The sequence below is a fragment of the Salmo trutta genome, chromosome 28 (genome assembly GCF_901001165.1).
Source record: "Salmo trutta chromosome 28, fSalTru1.1, whole genome shotgun sequence".
NCBI classification, from domain to species: Eukaryota; Metazoa; Chordata; class Actinopteri; order Salmoniformes; family Salmonidae; genus Salmo; species Salmo trutta.
In genome coordinates, this window is record NC_042984.1 from 45317458 (window position 1) to 45323724 (window position 6267).

General features: G+C 45.3%; 1 pseudogene; it reads left to right on the top strand.

The window, feature by feature from the left end:
- Window positions 1-548: 548 nt before the first annotated feature.
- LOC115166333 (N-glycosylase/DNA lyase-like) lies at window positions 549-3847 on the top strand (annotated as a pseudogene).
- Window positions 3848-6267: the final 2420 nt, after the last annotated feature.

Sequence of the window (6267 nt, forward strand, 5' to 3'; positions counted from 1 at the left end):
TGGCAGAACTGTTGGCTTTAGTTTTTCCTGTTTGTTTTTGAAGTGTCTCATTAAAAAGCGTTATGACCACTTACCACGCTGCATCTTGGTCCCCTCTTCCAGACGATCGTTACAAAGACAGAGTCCTGAAAAAGGGACGTTTCTTTTTTTGCTGAGTTTAGATATTTGGGGCTTTTAGAATTCTAATCTATAACGGCTTAATAAAGTTACCTGTAGTTGCTGTGAGTCCTGGACCTGCACCCCTCTCTGTGTGTCCAATACCTGCTGCTGGGGGTCCCAGATGAGTGACTGCGTGGTGTGAATGTTCCCGTTCATAAACTGGGCTGGAAACAGAGCTGGCCGCCACCGTCTGGTACTACACCTCCTCATGACCCCCCCACCACCCCATCAGCGTGGAAACCGCATGACCCGAGCCAATAGGAACTTGCGTTGGCGTAGTGTGTGCCATTAACACTGTAGTTCCCCCGGCAACCTGCATGGCACTGTATGCCTCCTGGGGTTGGCAATGTGTGTAACACCACACGGCTGGCGGCCAGCTGGCGGCCAGCTCTGTTTCCAGCCCAGTTTATGAACGGGAACATTCACACCACGCAGTCACTCATCTGGGACCCCCAGCAGCAGGTATTGGACACACAGAGAGGGGTGCAGGTCCAGGACTCACAGCAACTACAGGTAACTTTATTAAGCCGTTATAGATTAGAATTCTAAAAGCCCCAAACATCAAGATTGTTGATGTTTATATAATCTTGATTTAGTTTTTGAATGTTTTTTGGGGGGATAAACGCCAAAAATAAGGTCTGTGGTAAACACCGGCTTAGGAGATAATATCAGTCAGTTAACATGACATTTATGATGAAGCCTTTACTTGCTTGTTATGATTACATAAATACTTTACTTTAGCTGATGAAGATGATCTCATAGAACAAAACGTTATAAGATCTCCTAAGCCTGTTAACGTGTATCCTTATTTTCGGCGTTAATCCCAAAACCCTCTTCTTTCCCCATTAATTTCCCTCGTAGGAATGGAAGAATGAATCAGAGGTAACTAATTTCCTGTTTTTAGGGCTACATGCTGTTGAGCTCGGATGTGTGGTGTCCTACTGTATATAGAGCTACATGACTGACTGATTAGTGTCTGTAATGTGTAAAGAATGTTTATAATAACCTAAATGTATTTTGATTTTGAATTGTTTGTTTTTATTGTATGGCAAACTGATGGTGCTTCCCACTTTGTATGCATTGAATCAAAATTGGTTCTCCTTTGATTTCTCTATTACTAGGGACGAGTTCATGTCCTCCACTGTCATCTCATCCGATATCTCTGATACTGCAGTATGTGGTGAGTTATCTAGCACTTTCTCCCAGCATACATTGCTGTCGGTGGGGTCAGAGCTCCTCCTGGACCTCACACTGGGCTGCAGACAGCTTCTGGTAAGTTCCTCTGACCACTGCCGCTTTCTAGAGCAATGGCTGGACATATGTTACATGAGGGCTTTGGCCAGGGCATTAGCATATGTGTAGCCTACTGAAATTCCAACCTCACCCTTTTCTCCCTCCCCTTTTTCCTCCCAACTTGCAAGAGACCGGTGACGGCCACTAGACCAGAGTTGTGGGGGTGACGAGTGAGGACTCTCACCCACTCTATGGTACTACACCTACAATAGTCCCAACACCACAGGAGACGGGGATGGGAGGAGGGCAGGGGCCCCGCTCCAGGGGTCAAAGGGGTCAGGGAAGAGATCCAAGGGAGGGATGGAGGTGGAAGTAGGAAGAGGAGGCGCTAGTGGCTGTGAGCTTTGACCCAGACATGAAAGAGGAAGAGCTGCTGAATGATTATTTCCAGCTGAAGGGGATGTTGGGGTATCTGTACACAGTGGGGAGCAACCGACCCACACTTTCAACACATCGCCAACATCTTCACAGGTATGTGTGTGTGTGTGGTCTTCACCCCAGGTGTGAGAATGCTGTTCCAGGACACAACGGAGTGCCTGTTCTCCTTCATCTGCACCTCCAACAACCAGATCTCTCATATCCAGACCATGTACCACAACTTACCGCCCCTGCATGCTCTTGCAGGTACCACCTCAACTACCACCAACACCACTCCGGCTGTCTGTCTGATATCTATCTCGCTCTTTCAAATCCTTTATGCTTCTCTTTGTGTCTATGGCTCTGACATGTCCTCTGTGCTCTGATTGGCAGACAGCAATGTGGAGGCATGTCTGAAGGAACTGGGGTTTAGGTACAGGTCCAGGTTTCTGCAGCAGATCCTGGATTCCCACGGTGGACCCCAGTGGCTACTTGCAGGCCGGGGATTCACTGCGCACTCTGCCCAGGGTGGGCCCCAAGGTATGCCTCAACCCTTCAGGGCAATTAAGGGTGCATCTCCAAAGGGTGCAGCTGAGGAATGGCTTTCTATGAACCAACTGTATGTAGTGCATTATTATGAATACATTTTTTGGGATGAAGCGATGCCTATAGCAAGTCTTGGAATGAATAGGTGTGATGGAGGCCACCACTGTGAATGCATTATACACAGGCATAGAAAGCGTTACCTGTGTTCCACCTGTAGGTGGCAGACTGTGTGTGTGTCTGATGGACAAGGCCTGTGTTGTGCCTGTGGACACGTGTGGCAGATTACTGAACAAGACTACATCTGTGTGGCAGGTAACGGGCAGAAGAGCCTCACAGACAAAGTCTGCTGTGAGATTGGTGAGGATTCACCCTACGGTATGTGCTTAACAACCTCAAACTGTGTCATTCTGAACAAAACATCACTGATTGATTTTATTTTTGCATAGGGGACTTACACTCGGTGAGTAGCACACAAACTAGTGGTCAGAATCCATCCCCTCTTCTGTTCTCTCCCTTTACGCTTTATCTCTCTCTAATCTATAAAGGCAGTCCTAACTTGAGACACCGGTTACTTGAACTTTCACTAAGTCATGCATTGATGTCAATGGAGCATGACTCTCCCACACTCTCAGGTGTTGTTCTGTGCTGACCTGAAGAAGTTCCAGAAGCTGAAAGAAACACCCTCTGAAACAGGAGGAGGAGAAGGTCACGACAAAGATAAAGGGAATGGGGAAGGACAAGAAAGATAAAGGTAGAGGGAATGGGGAAGGACAAGAAAGATAAAGGTAGAGGGAATGGGGAAGGACAAGAAAGATAAAGGTAGAGGGAATGGGGAAGGACAAGAAAGATAAAGGTAGAGGGAATGGGGAAGGACAAGAAAGATAAAGGTAGAGGGAATGGGGAAGGACAAGAAAGATAAAGGTAGAGGGAATGGGGAAGGACAAGAAAGATAAAGGTAGAGGGAATGGGGAAGGACAAGAAAGTGTGTAATAAAAAGCTCGGTGAAGAAAGAGGTGGATGTGGTGTGAGGTCAGCAGAGGTTATATGTTGATTTATGTTACCTCAGGAGGCTAAACTGAATATCTGTCATTCTCTGCATACCTCTCTCGGGAGCAACTAGGCTGTGAGGCTGACAGTCTGACCCTGTCTCCCCAGGTTTATGACCTGATTGCATGCAAACCAAGGTCACTGTCAGTGGAGATTTTTCCTGATCACTTTGTAGAAAGATGTAAGACAGATATATAAATGTGATAGATGTCATAAGAGACAGAGTTCACTCCGAACCAGACTTACATTGTCTGTCATATATTTCTGTGTTCAGGCTCTGAACTGAAGGCTACTGATTCCTTTTACTGGGATTTACGTCAGGGAACGAAGCTCTACAGGTGTGTGTAGTTTTACTCTTCAGTGTTTACATAGGAACTAAACACTGAGAAAGTATCTATTAATTTCTATATCAATGGACCATCAAAAATACTTTAGTTGTAACAGTTTATTTAATAAAAAGGTTTTGTACTCATTTCCTTTGTCAGTGATGTGAGATTATGCACACATTTTGATTCAGTCTAGTTGTGGATACTTCCAGTCTTTTGACACCCCTATATTCATCTTCTACCAGTGTAGTAGACCCAGGGAAAAGGTGGAGTGTCAGTGGTGGCTTCTAGATGGTGATAAGATATGGGAAGATTCTTCACAGCATCATATGATTACTTTTAAATATTACTCTACTTAATATCACAATGAGTTTTTTGCTAAGCTTAGGCTACATTAAAGGGTCAATCTGCAGTTCAAACCATAACGTTGCGGGATTGGGCTGGAGAAATGTAACCACTCTGAAATTCACAAAAACATGGTTTGTAGTTTAAACCATGTGTTAAGGCTATAAAGTGTTGTTTTAAACAATGTAATTGTAAACAAAATTGAGTAAAACAAGCTTATATTTAGGTTCTGATGGGGTATTCATAACTTTTATATTCATCAAGAATCAATGGGTTTGTATCATTCATTTAAAAGTAAAAACATGTATGTAGCAATTTTAGATTGCCCCTTTAAGTAGTAAATGGTTCTCAGGGTAGCCTATGTGCAAATGCAATTAGCAGTGTTGACGTGTGCATGTGCGGGTTCATATGTCCAAAAAATGGTGCCCATTGCCCCTCTGACGCAATACACACCCAGTCGCTCTTGCTGACTCGATTTGTTTACTGTGTATGTCTGCATCTGTCCTGTAAAAGCAGTATGTCTGGCCAGCACTGAAATACCTGCAATCCCAGCTATAAACATGGCATCTGCCCTCAGTGCTATTTTTTACATTTGAGTCATATAGCAGATGCTCTTACGCAGAGCGACTTACAGGAGGAGTTAGGATAAAGTGCCTATAAATGTATGCATGTCACTAGGTGCTGTCACTGGTTTCTACTAGAGTATGGACGGTATAGGAGTCACTGTGAGAGTGTGACTAATACCCTAAATCCGTAACCATGGGCACCCTCATAGATATCATCCTGACCAACTTGCTCTCTAAATACACCTCTGCTGTCTTCAACCAGGATCTCAGCGATCCTAGGCGTACTGCATTAGCATCAAATAGCCCCCGCGATATGCAACTTTTCAGGGAAGTCAGGAACCAATATACACAGTCAGTTAGGAAAGCTAAGGTTAGCTTTTTTAAACAGAAATTTGCATCCTGTAGCGCTAATTCCAAAAAGTTTTGGGACACTGTATGGAATATAAGTCCATGGAATATAAGAGCATCTCCTCCCAGCTTCCCCCTGCATTGAGGCTAGGAAACACTGTCACCACCGATAAATCTACAATAATTTCAATAAGCATTTTTCTACGGCTGGACATGCTTTCCACCTGGCTACCACTACCCCGGCCAACAGCTCTGCACCCCCCCGCAGAAACTTGCCCAAGCCCCCCCCCCCCCCCCCCACACGTTTCCTTCACCCAAATCCAGACAGCTGATCTGAAAGAGCTGCAAAATCTGGGTCCCTGCAAATCAGCTGGGCTAGACAATCTGGACCCTCTCTTTCTAAAATTATCCACCGAAATTGTTGCAGCCCCTATTACTAGCCTGTTCAACCTCTCTTTCGTATCGTCTGAGATCCCCATAGTTTGGAAAGCTGCCACGGTCATCCCCCTCTTCAAAGGGGGAGACACTCTAGACCCAAACTGTTATAGACCTATATCCATCCTGCCCTGCCTTTCTAAAATCTTTGAAAGCCAAGTTAACAAACAGATCACCGACCATTTAGAATCCCACTGTACCTTCTCCACTAAGCAATCTTGTTTCCGAGCTGGTCATGGGTGCACCTCAGCCACGCTCAAGGTCCTAAACGATATCATAACCGCCATCGATAAAAGACAGTACTGTGCAGCCTTATTCATTGACCTGGCCAAGGCTTTTGACACTGTCAATCACCGCATTCTTATCGGCAGACTCAATAGCCTTGGTTTCTCAAATGACTGCCTCGCCTGGTTCACCAACTATTCTCAGATAGAGTTCAGTGTGTCAAATCTGAGGGCCTGTTGTCCGGACCCATGGTAGCCTCTATGGGGGTGCAACAGGGTTCAATTCTCGGGCCGACTCTTCTCTGTATACATCAAGGATGTCACCTTTGCTGCTGGTGATTCTCTGATCCACCTCTATGCAGACGACGCCATTCTGTATACATCTGGCCCTTCTTTGGACACTGTGCTAACAAACCTCCAAACGAGCTTCAACACCATACAACACTCCTTCCGTGGCCTCCAACTGCTTTTAAATGCTAGTAAAACTAAATGAATGCTCTTCAACCGATCGCTGCCCGCACCCGCCCGCCCGACTATCATCACTACCCTGGACGGTTCTGACTTTAGAATATGTGGACAACTGCAAATACCTAGGTGTCTGGTTAGACTGTAAACTATTTT